Below are 13089 nucleotides of genomic sequence, written 5' to 3' on the forward strand. Positions count from 1 at the left end.
CTACACGAAGCTAACACCGAGCTACACGCGCCTTGTCACGCACCTGCCACGCGCCTTCACATGAGCTACACGCCGCCTTCACGGTAGCTACACGCGCCTTCACGCAGTACACGCGCCTATCACATTATGCTACACGCGTCACGTAGCTACCACGCGCCTTCCACGCAGCTACACCGCAGCTACACGCGCCTCAGCGCAGCCTGACACGCAGCACAACGTCGCCTTCATCGCAGTCTACACGCGACCTTCATCGCTGCTACACGCGCCCTTCACGCAGTACAACGCGCCTTCACGTAGCGACACGCACGCCTTCACGCACCTTACACGCGCCTATCACGCAGCTACACACAGCTACATGCGCCTTCACGCACGCTACACGCCGCCTTCACGCAGCTAAAAACACGCGCCTATCACGCCCAGGCTACACGGCCTTCACGCACCTACACGCGCCTTCACGCTGCTACAACGCGCCTTCACGCAGCTACACGCAGCTACCACCGCGCCTTCACGCTGCTACACGCGCCTTCACGCAGCTACACGCGCCTTCACCGCTGCTACACGCGCCTTCACGCCAGCTACAGCGCGCCTTCACGCAGCTAACACGCGCCCTTCACAGCAGCTACACGCGCCTTCACGCAGCTACACGCGCCTTCACGGCGCCTTCACGCTGCAAACACGCGCCTCACACGCTACACGCAGCTACACGCGCCTTTCACGTAGTACACGCGCCTTCAGCGCAGCTACACACAGCTACATGCGGCCTTCAGGGCAGCTACACGCAAGCTACCACCGCGCCTTCACGCCAGCTACATGCGCCTTCACGCAGCTACACACAGCTACACGCGCCTTCACGTAGCTACACGCGCCTTCACGCAGCTACACACAGATACATGCGCCTTCACGTAGCTACACGCACCTACACGCGCCTTCACGCAGCTACACGCAGCTACACGCGCCTTCACGCTGCTACACGCGCCTTCACGCAGCTACACGCAGCTACACGCGCCTTCACGCAGCTACACGCGCCTTCACGCTGCTACACGCGCCTTCACCCAGCTACACGCGCCTTCACGCTACCGGCATGCGCGACGAAACTGAAAACACTCGAGCGCAGAAAATCCCACAAGCTCAAGAGCTAATAACCTGGTTATTATTAGCTCTTGATAAGATGAGAAGCGAGAAGCGTTTATGTGCACGCGCGTGTAACGTATGATGCAAGATACGGGATCGATGCTATTTGCGACAACCGCGCTTGCTCAACGTAGACTGGTCATCGGTCTCTTCGTTTCGTCGTTAAATGGGAGTTCACTTACATGTAATTATATTACTGAAGCGAAGAGATGGAAACAGTCTACGCTTGAATCACGCAAGTAGGGAGGTGACTGTCGTCTGTGAACATTCGGTGTCGACAAGAGAACGTGCCTAATCTCCGGGATTATCCAACGCCATCTCTCGCCCATAGCGTCGACAAGAGAACGTGCTAACCTCCGAGATGATCCAGCGCCATCTGTCGCCCTACGCGTCGACAAGAGAACGTGCTAATCTTCCAGGAGAGCCAGCTCTGTGCCCACGCGTGTCCTGCACGCGTGCGGGGCTCGGACGAATGGGGTTATGGAACTACGTTGCTTAATGGATTTCCCGTGACCCCGGACTCAAGCGCGTTACGCGATACCGCTGAATTATTCACCGAGTTGAGCGCGAGTTTAATCAGCCCGTAATAGATATACGCGACCACCGATAGTCGCCGTAGGTCGATACGATCACGAGTGAATAATAGATCTAATAATATCTATTATTATTCACTCCCGATACGATGATGTTCTCGATATACACAACACATACATCCACGAATTCAACAACGCACGCGGACTTTACGCCCGCCGGCGAATTTTTTTCCCCTACACGTTATATCCATTTGGCTCCTCTGATTGGCTGCTTTGATTTGCGTTGACTTAACAAACCTTCAAAACAAGAGAACAAACGCCATTTGTAAATATTTGTTTTAGTTTATGATCGGTAGATAAGTAAGTTTTCTGATGTATTTTCTATGAAAAACACAGATTTTACTCATTAATATAAAATATATTATCACTATAATTACAATTCTTTGTGTAAATGTGTTATTTTCATCTTAATCTTAAGTTATGAGGGAACGTTAACGATGAAAATAACACATTTACACAAAGAATTGTAATTATAGTGATATTATATTTTATATTAATGAGTAAAATGTGTTTTTCATGGAAAATACATTAGAAAACTTACTTATCTACCGATCATAAACCATAACAAATATTTACAAATGGCGTTTGTTCCCTTGTTTTGAAGGTTTGTTGAGTCATAGATATACACAACACACATGTGTTATGTATATACATAGATATCTATGGTATATCTATGGTTGAGTCAAAGCAAATCAAAGCAGCCAATCAGAGGAGCCCAAAACGTAGAAAATGTAAGAAAAAAAAATTCGCCGCCCGCCGCTGGTGGCATCGACATCTCATCACGATAGTGAATCATCACGATATATATATATCTCATCACGAGCCGCGCTAGGAGCGATAACGGAGTCCGGACAGCAGATTTGCGCTGACGAACTTGTGAACGCCCCTCTCTCCTACAACAACGCAATGCTTGCTGACGCAATACAATGCAGTTTGCGTGTGAAATGTATGTATTTGCACTCATCTTCAGCAAGACGGCGTCTCGTCACGAGCTCCCGGGCGAAACACCGTCAGCGCGTCTTACGAATTAATAATTACAATGATTACAGCAATAATTGTAATGATTAATTACGTACAAAGAGTAATTTACTTATAACGTACTCGTATCGCGCGTCGCCTGGATGCGATAGCGTAGCCATTTCATCACACCGTGGTGTGGGAGTAGCATACAGGGCTTCGTATCACGCGCTGCTACAGCAGATATACATGGTTCGCTCGCGCTGCGGGTGACTAGTAGTAAGACGAACACACCTGTACAGTAGCCACACGACGTTCGTAGCTTACACACAGGATCGTGGTAATGCGTGCTTGTACGTGTCGATTAGTAGCGTCGTGCCCATAATCCATACGCACACCACACATGCGCGCACGCACGCACGCACGCACGCACGCACATCGCACGATCAACAAACACTTTACTAAACAGACAACCGCGTGCCTACCTGTGCGCCGAACACGCAACACACACGCAGATAGAATCGCACATACAGCACGACACCGGTGCGAGTGGACGGGTGATACTCCATTAGGAGTAAAATCTTTAATCCATTAATGGTTAGGGTTATGTTATAGGTTAGGGTTAGGGTTAGGGTTAGGGTTAGGGTTAGGATTATCAATCATTAATCATTAATCATTAATCATTAATGATATCAAAGTTGGGAACACTCCTAATGGAGCGTTAGCCGAGTGGCCAGTACAATACAAGAGGACAGCGCTGTGGATTAGCGTGTGCTAATCCACGTGGGCGTGTTTTCGCGCCCCGACCCCGAGCTCTGCTAATCGCGCACAGAATGTGGACAGGACGCACGCGAGAGTCACTGAACCTCATTCATCCATCCGCGGCTCACCACTAGTCTCTCTCATCCCATTGTATAGCTCCTCCCATTGTATAGGTACGCAGTAGTGGTAGTAGTAGCAGTAGCAGTAGCAGTAGAAGTAGCAGCAGAAGCAGCAGCAGCAGCAGCAGCAACAACACATAGAAAGATCTCCTCATCCCTCCGGCCAACGTCGATAGATCAACGTTCCCGGAAGGATCCTGTGCGACAAGCACTCTCCTCCCCCTCTCTCTTTCTCTCTGCCTCACGTCTCTCATTTCCCTTATCACTTTCTCTCTCGACATCGCATGTGCTTGGCTCACAGACGAAGAATAAACCGACATTACTCTCAGTGTAATTCCATCTCCTTCTCATCATCAGTACGTGTTCTTACGCCGAATATCGCAAGACGGAAAAGACGTATAATTAATTAATTAATTAATTAATGACTGAGTGAATGAATGAATTCGTGAGGGAATGATTGAATGCGTGAATGAATGAAGTGAAAATGAGTGAACGAGCGAGCGAGCGAGCTGAGTGAGTGAGTGAGTGAGTGAGTGAGTGAGTGAGTGATCATGATTGAGTGAGTGATTGAGTGAGTGAATGAGTGAGTGAGTGAGTGAGTGATAGTGAATGAGTGAGTGATGAGTGAGTGCAATGTGAATGAGTGAGGTGCAGTGACGTGAGTGACGTGAGTGCAGTGAGTGACTCGTGAACGTGATCATGAGCGACGTGAGTGATGTGCACGTGAGTGAGTGATATGAGTGAGTGAGGAGTGCAGTGAGGTGAGTGAGTGAGTGACTGACTGAGCTGATGTTGAGTGCAGTGCAGCTGATGTGGAGTGACGCGAGTGGCAGGTGGTGAGTGAGTAATCGTGGAAGAAGTGGCAGTGACTGTGAATGGAGGGAAGCGAGTGACTGATGTGAGCGCAGCTGCCGCTGCAGGAGTGAGAGAGTGAACTCGTGATCTGTGAATGAGGAAGCTGAACGTCACTGACGTGAGCTGAGTGCTCGTGAAGCTGAGTGAGTGCAATCAGAGCAGTGAGGTGACTGAGTGCTAGTGAGCTGAGTGAGCGAGGTGGGGTGCACGTGAGTGATGTGATGTGAGTGAATCAGAGTGAGTGACTGCATGAGTAAGGCAGTGACCGTGATGTGCAGTTGCAGTGAGTGAATGAGTGCGGGAGTGAGTGAGCGAAGCGAGCCGAAACTGGTTTGAGTGGAGTGACGCGAGCGACCGCAACTGGTGAGTGAGTGAAGCGATCCGCTGCCACTCGTGAGTAATGTGATATTGAGTGGTGGGATGTGAGTGACGAACGCGAGCTCGGTGAGTGGAATGATCGTGAATGACGTGAGTGAGTGAGTGGTGGAGCTTGTGAGTGATGTAAGTTCGGAGCTGACTGCCCGGTCATGATGCAAATAAGTGACGTGCACGGCGCCGACGACGCGCCATCAAGCCTTTCGCCGTCCCGCAAGAAAACAGCGATTTATTCTAAACCGCACCGGTCGCCGCAGCACCGGCAGCGAGTCACGCGGCTCCACCCCGGTCCCGCAGACCGCAGCGCACGGCACGGTCCACCCTGGTCGCCGCAGACCGCAGCGAGTCACGGGTTCACCAGGTCGCGCCAGACCGCCCAGCCGCAGTCACGGCCGATCCCACCCAGGTCGCCGCAGACCGCAGCGAGCCACGCGGTCCACCGGTCGCCGCCAGACCGCAGCCGAGTCACGGGTCCACCCGGTCGCGCAGACCGCCAGCCGCAGTCACGCCCGGTCCACCTGGTCGCCGGCAGACCGCAGTGAGTCACGTCGGGTCCACCCGGTTCGCGGCAACCGCAGCGAGTCACGGTCGTCCACCCAGTCGCGCAGGCACCGCACGAGCCTCACGGTCCCACCCGGTCGCCGCAGGACCGCCAGCGAGGCTACGGTTCCACGCCGCGTCGCGCAGACCGCCAGCCAGCCACGGCTGTCCACCGGTCGCCGCAGACCGCAGCGAGCGCCCGGGTCCACCCGGTCCGCCGCAGACCGCAGCGCAGCCACGGGTCCACCCGGTCGCGCAGACCGCAAGCGCAGTCATCGGCGTCCACCCGGTCGCCGCAGGACCGCAGCGAGTCCACGGCCTCCTGCCCCCAAGAAGATACCTCCGCCGGAGTCCCCGCCACTCGTTCGGCCGACCATCGAATGGCAAATGTAATTATCAGGAATTTCGATAAAAGGCGGCGGCAACACACCGCTCACTTACTGCCGAACAGCCCAAAAGCTCTGCTGCGCTAAAAAGACAAAGATGACATTGCAGAAGAATAAACTTTCGGCGACGATTCCCAACGTTCTCCCGACGCGCAGCTATTATCTGTGGCGCGTGATTCAGGAGCAAAACTAGACCTGTCCGTTCACTTGCTGCCTGCACTTGTTGGCGCCACGCACACCCACGCAACACACACGCACGCACGCGAGGCCCTCAACACACACGCACGCACGCACACGCGCCACACACACACACACCACACACACCGCACACACACACGCCCACACGCACACCGCACACGCACACGCACACGCACACGCACACGCACACGCCAACACGGCACACGGCACACGCACACACCACACACACACACACACACACCGCACGCACGCACCACAGGCTTTGACGCACCCACGGTACGCACTGCGCACCCACGCAACACACACACACACACGCACACACACACACACACGCCGCACGCACCCACGTACGCACGCGCGCAACCCCCCCCCACACACACACACGCACGCACGCACGCCACGCACGCACGCACAACTTTTACTCTCGCGATTGGTTGTTTTATCGCTATCGTGCGACGGCGCTACCCACGCACCATCCCCGACTCCCTCGCTCAGCTTCCACTAGTCATGTCAGCAGTGTGAGCCAGCGCATCGACTACAGCATAACCAAACCGCGTGCGCTGTGCCCTCCGTAAACATAATTATACTGTGAGAGTATGCAAGAGGGTGGGTAGTTAACCACCACTACTGCTGTATAGCTGGCAATGCATATTGCGTGCTACACTCTGTTCATCACCTAGTAGTACCTACACCATATGATCACTCTCTATAGAATAAGATGGGGTGTGGCCGTGTTACGAGCAGGCGCATGTTACCACGGCTGCACATCGCTAGTTGCCTCCCAGACAAGCGAAGCAGGACAGTCACCCCAGTCCACTAAAGGGACACAACCATCTGTCAACAACCAGGGCCGCAGATAGGCCACCTCTGTACAACAGCACACGAACACAATCGAACCGCCACTACAGGACACAGCCACCTCTCAACAGCCAGGATGAGACAATCGCACTTTTAGCTCAACGGACAGCCCACAGGACACACACGCGCGCGCACGCACCACACGCCACGCACACACACCCACACGCCACGCACGCAGCGCGACGCCACCGCACACACAACGACAGTGACTATTCGCACGGAACACCCAGCCCACGTGTCAGTGGAAGCTGCGTTGAGTCAAAGGTAGTGCTATGGCTCCCACTATGAATTGAGTGAGGCACCACCGTACATACTCACTTGGTCACCTCGCAGCATCCAGCTGCTACCTGGAGCGGCAGAGCCGAGCTTGCCCGGCATCCGTGCGAGCATCATCGATGCTGCACACTGGCTCGGCCGCTATGACACACATGTTTGCCGCTTTTTATACTTAGCCGTTTACCGCTTCAGCCGTCCGGCCTGCAAGGGGATAACCCCCAGTATAAAGCATCGAAACAGTACTTTAGCCCGGAGCTAAAGTTATCCCGTATTCTAGGGGAGTGCGTTTCAGGTCCGCTCAACCGCAGCCTAACGCATGTATAAAAGGTATTCTCGACTTTCAGCTCGCCCTTCTAAATGTCGCCTTTAAGCTCGCAGCTATTAAAACGACTGATCCGATGCTAAAGTTATCCGCCTTCAAGAAGCCGGATGCTAAAGTCGTGCCGCAGTATAAAAGCGGCAAACAGACACATATTTAGCCTGCGCGCTGCGGACACCACGATCGAAGGGGCGGAGACGGGAGGTAAGGGATGCGAGCGGCGGAGGGAGGGAAGGAGCGGACGGGAGGGAGAGAAGGATGGCATGAAGGGATGGAGGGATGGGAGGTGATGGGAGGGAGAGAGGGATGTGATGGCGGAAGCAGCTGGAGATAAGCGAGGGGAGGGCAGATAGCAGAAGTAGGGGGGAGGGAGGGAGGGAGGAGGAGGAGGAGAGGAGGAGAGAAAGAGAGGCAGGCGAGGCAGGGAGGGTCGGAGAGGGCAGGGGCGAGGGGGAGAGGGAGAGCGGTCAGGGAGGCAGGCGACGCGCGCCAGGGGAGCGAAGGCGACGGAAGGAGGAAGCGGAGCGGCAGGAGGCGAGGTGAGCGGCAAGCGGAGGGGGGAGAGTGCGAGCGACGGGAGGGAGGGAGGGAGGGGGAAAGCGAGGGAGGGAGGAGGAAGGGCCAAGGAGGAGGGAAGAGCGGGAGCAGGGAGGGCTGTAGCGGAGTCGAGCGAGGGAGCGAGGGAGGGAGCGGAAGGGCGCGAGGCGAGGAGGCAGGAGGGAGATGGGCCTTCATCACTACACTCATCGCAAACGCTACGCCGATATTTGCCGCGTAATTCGCACGGCACGTAAAACATTACATACAAACACGCTCAGACGTCCTCCCTCCCCCACGTACTGTTCCCAGTGCGGGAATATGCCGTAAGATTTCTGTGATTCGCCCGATTATCGGATTTTAATTAGCACGCTGGGATCACAGATTTGACGTTCTTGGATTCGAAATTTCAATTAAAAACTTCATTAAAGTAAGCTTTAGACAATATAATATCTCGTCATGCCTCGTGTTACAAGCATGATACTCCATAGGCGGCCCCCGACCTGCCCCTCTGCTGTCTCTCTTTTCTTTCTTTCTCGGTTTCTCTCTCTCTCTTTCTTTCTCGCGTCTCTCTCTCTCTCTCTCTTTCTGTTCTCGGTCTCATCGCTCTATCTCTCTTTGCTCTCTCTTTTTCGCTCTCCCCTCTCCACTTCTGCTTTCACCCCTCATTACGATCGTAGCGAACACTATCTAGCACAAGAATACACTTGTTCACACTTGTCACCTGATTAGGACAGTACGCCGTACACGCGGACCTAGTGAAGCCGACCTACTCCGAAACACCCCTTTCCCGAATGCGAACGCGCACGTAGAGAGAAACAATTCGCACTTGCCAATTACGAGCTAAAACGATATCAGTTCGGCGCGGTACTATCGACTCATCAGGTCCTATTTGTGACGCGGCAATTGACGCACGACATGCCACACCGCGATAGCTTGTAATCCTGCTCTAACCCTCACTCCGCTGCCCCCTCCCTACTCGCCCCACTGCTCCCCTCCTCACTCAACACCGCTGCCTCCCTCACTCTTTCCTCTCTGCTCGCCGCCCGCGCTGCTCATCCCTCACTCACACCGCCGCCTCCTCCCTCTACTCGCCCCACTGCCCCTCCTACTCAACACTGCCCTGCACCTTCCTCCACCCACTCACTCCGCTCTCCCCTACTCGCCCCACTGCCCCCTCCCCTCACTCAACACCGCCGCCCCCTCCCCCCGCTCGCCCCGCCGCTTGCCCCATCCCTCACTCAACACCCGCGCCGCCTCGCCTCATACTCGTCCCACTGCCCCGCCCTCACTCACACTGCTGCCCTTCCCTCACTCAAAACAACCGCCGCCTCTTCCCTACTCGCCCCACTGCCCACGTCCCTCACTCACACCGCCGCCCCCTCCCCTACTCGCCCACTGCCCCTTCCCTCACTCAACACACGCGCCCCGCCCCTGCTCGCCCCGCCGCTGCCCATCCCTCAATCAGACACCGCCGCCTCCTCCCTCCGTCACCACGCCGCCTCCTTCCTCACGCAACAACTCGCCCCCCCTCCATCCTCCACACGCCACCTCTCCCTCCATCGCTCACAAACCGCTGCCACCTCCCCCGCTCACCACCGCCGCCTCCTTTCCCCGCTCAACACCAGCGCTCTCCCCCTGCCTCTCTCCTCCTCCTCCTCCTCCTCCTCCTCCTCCTCCTCCTCCTCATCCGCTACTGACTTTTCCGGTCCGACGAAACTGGGACGCGGGCCGATTATCATCAAAGTATCACGCCTCCCGGATCTCACCGAGGCACCGTCCTCGACATTCATTCATTGACGCTTGCTATACACGTGCATGTGTGTACACCCATCATATCAAGAGCTAATAATACCTAGGTATTATTAGCTCTTGATCATATCCATCTACCTGAGATCGCTGTAAGCTGTCCGCGCCCGTGCATACCAACGCACTGATGCGACATGAGGTGGAAAAACGCCCCAGAGAGGGCGTTTTGTGGAAAAACGCGCCCCAGATAGGCCGTTTGGTGGGAAAAACGCCCCAGAAAAGCGCCGCAGCAAAGAGCGAGGTAAACTCACGCACTACGGACTATCAGCCGCTCCACTCTGCTGTTGTTCCAAGCGAGTAAACAAACATCCACGCGCCGAACACGGATGCGTGTAGCGCGCCTCCGCGGTACTGTTCGTCGCCGACACTATCGTCTGCTGTACATCGCAGCAGACGTCTCTCTGAGCGATGCGCCCCGGGTGTATTCTATTCATTCCCCCGTCCGCACGCACACACACACACACACACACACACACACACACACACACACACACACACACACGCACGCACGCACGCGCGCGCGCACGCACGCACGCACGCACGCACACACACAAACACACATATATATATAAATAATATATATATTCGCTACTATTGATACCGAATTGGGTTTCTGCTGGATGGATGGATGTTTGCCGATCCTGCCCTAGAGTCCATTTTTACACGTAGATGTAACACCCTATGTGAAGTAACCGCAGTTCAATCCCCCGTCTCTCAGCCACACTCACTGCGAGTTACTCGCGACAGAGCGTAAACAAGGTTGACAGCACAGTTGACGCTAAGCCAACTAGACGTATATACCCAGCGAAAGCACGTCCTCGCAGTTCTACAGACGTGTGCGCATGAGTAGAGAAGACACGCGTACGGCTATCGCTGGTCCACAGTGACACGCGAATGTGACGGCGTGCACACGCACGCACGCACGCACGCACGCACGCACACACACACGCACGCACGCACGCACGCACGCACGCACACACACACACACACACACACACACACACACACACACACTTACAACAACTATATACGTGCTTGTTACGCGTATCACAGGCGGCCATTTATCATCAGCGATCTGTCGCAGCACACTGGTTGATACACGACAACCGCACAGAGCATGCTACCACTGCGCATATATAGACGCATACTTACATGCACACAGTAATCGCAAACACACGGCTGTTTCTCCTAGCCCTTAATGTTCAATCGGTAGCTGTTCAGGCAGACAGACTACGACGGGAAAGCTATGTGTTACACACAATCACGCACACCAACACGCACACACATATACGGATCAGCGCCACGTATGCGCTGGCGTCGGTCTTGCGCTGCTTCCGCTGGGCACTGTGCCGAGTCACTGACTGACTACGGTCGTAAGTACGCTCACCGATTGCTAACCGTCCGCTGCCTGCCTGTGCGGTGCGCGTGTGTGCGTGCGTGCGTGCGTGCCTGCGTGCGCGTGTTTGTGCGTGCGCTTGCACGTGTGTGTGTGCGCGCGCGCGCGTGTGTGTGTGTGTGTGTGTGTGTGTGTGTGTGTGTGTGTGTGTGTGTGTGTGTGTGCGTGCCTCTGCACGTGTCAGTGTGTGTGTGTGTGTGTGTGTGTGTGTGTGTGCGTGCGTGCGTGCGTGCGTGCGTGCGTGCGTGCGCGTGGAGGGGAGTGGGATGTACCAACCATACCGCGGCGTCACGCGGTGTGACGCACGTCCCACTGGCGCGTGGAATGTGTACGTGTTGCATGTGGGAGCGCGCCAGCCAGCCAGCCACCGCGATCTCGCCCCTATACACGCGCACACGGGTAGCAGCACACACTCGCGTGTTACGTGCCACAGTGACCCTCGGAAAAAAAACCCACCAACAACCAGCCGACCGGTAGCCGGGCGGTGATCAGGTGCGCAATCGATTCGATCCATCATGCGATTCAATCACTACTATCACGCTCGCGCGCGCGGGGGTGGGGGGGGGCTGTCACTTACCGACGGGGTAAACAGCGGGTAAATATCACCCTGGCAGAGGCACAAGCTGTTAACTGAGCAGCCTCATGATCAGACCGACTATACACACACACACACACACACACACACACACACACACACACACACACACACACACACACACACACGACACGCACGCACGCACACGCCGCACACACACGCGCACGCACGCACGCACGCACGCACGCACACACGCACATACGCACACACGCACACTTACACGCACACATATACTGCTACGGCTTGCTGTTGCTCGTATAACTAGACAGAGGGCACTCACGGAGAGTGCATACCTCCGCAAGCATGTAACATGTATGTGCTCGCTGGTGGCGGCTGCTGACTGACTCGCCTGCCTCGCCGCTCACTGGGTGGCGCGCTGCTGACTCGCCACTCGCTGCCTCGACGCGCTATCGATCGCGCGCGCCCGCTCGCTGACTCTAGTTTCAGTTTTAGTTGCAGTTCTAGTAGTTCTAGCTTGTAGTAGTAGAATCGCTGAAATATTGATTGTTGCGCGCAAGCGAGCGAGCTGCTGCTAACTCGACGCCCTAAGGCGAGCTGCTGGCTACATACACACACGAACGCATCACACGAGAGGGATCACATTACCTCCCTGCAACTCCGTTGCGCGGAGGTAATGAGTGGCACACACTGTACATGGAACCCCAGAAAGCTGTACGTGCTGTTGATCATGAAATAGTACGTGCTGTGATTGATCACCGATACATGCCCATACATGTCTGTCCATTTGACTGTGTGCGTGCGTGCGTGCCTGCGTCTGTGTGTGTGCGTGTCTGTCTGTCTATCTGTCTATTTGTTGTGTGCCCCTCCATCCATCCATCTACCCACCCACCCATCCACCCACCCGTAAACAAATATGCATATATATGCTTGCGAATGGCATGCATTGCTTACGAATGCATGTTCCACAGTCCACTCAGGAGATGTAGGTATGTACACATAGAGAGATATGCAGGTACACTGTACGCATAGCGCGAGCAGAGTGACAACAAGACAAATGTCTAGCGCTATTGATACACATATATCAGGGTCACATATACGCGCGCACCCACCGTACACACGCGCGCGCACGCACGCACACACACACACACACACACACGCACGCACGCACACACGCACGCACGCACGTACGCACGCACGCACGCACGCACGCACGCACACACACACACACAAACGCAGGACAGCGAAAGCACGAGCGCGCTGCCACACATTGAGTCAGCTAAATGTGGGTAATGACACGAATAACCAACCAACCGTCTCTTCGTCTCCCCGCCAATTCACACCTGCTACAGGAAATGCAGCTGGCTCTGATCAGCCGATTCACACACCTGCTACATGTAACAGACTTGAGTCTGAACCGACTTA

General features: G+C 55.2%; 1 protein-coding gene across 5 annotated transcripts in view; it reads right to left on the minus strand.

The window, feature by feature from the left end:
• Positions 1-13089, minus strand: part of LOC106807905 (protein kinase C and casein kinase substrate in neurons protein 1-like) — a 57773-nt gene that overhangs the window by 35703 nt on the left and 8981 nt on the right. For 3 of the 5 annotated variants that reach the window (XM_014810415.1, XM_014810416.1, XM_014810411.1), the window contains exon 1: positions 10868-11071. The exons of the other annotated variants lie outside the window; for them this stretch is intronic. The gene's annotated coding sequence lies outside the window, so the exon portion shown is untranslated. Of the gene's footprint in view, positions 1-10867; positions 11072-13089 lie in introns of those variants that run through there. 5 annotated transcript variants of the gene reach the window in all.

Source organism: Priapulus caudatus, unplaced genomic scaffold (assembly GCF_000485595.1).
Source record: "Priapulus caudatus unplaced genomic scaffold, Priapulus_caudatus-5.0.1 Scaffold241, whole genome shotgun sequence".
Classification (NCBI taxonomy): Eukaryota; Metazoa; Priapulida; class Priapulimorpha; order Priapulimorphida; family Priapulidae; genus Priapulus; species Priapulus caudatus.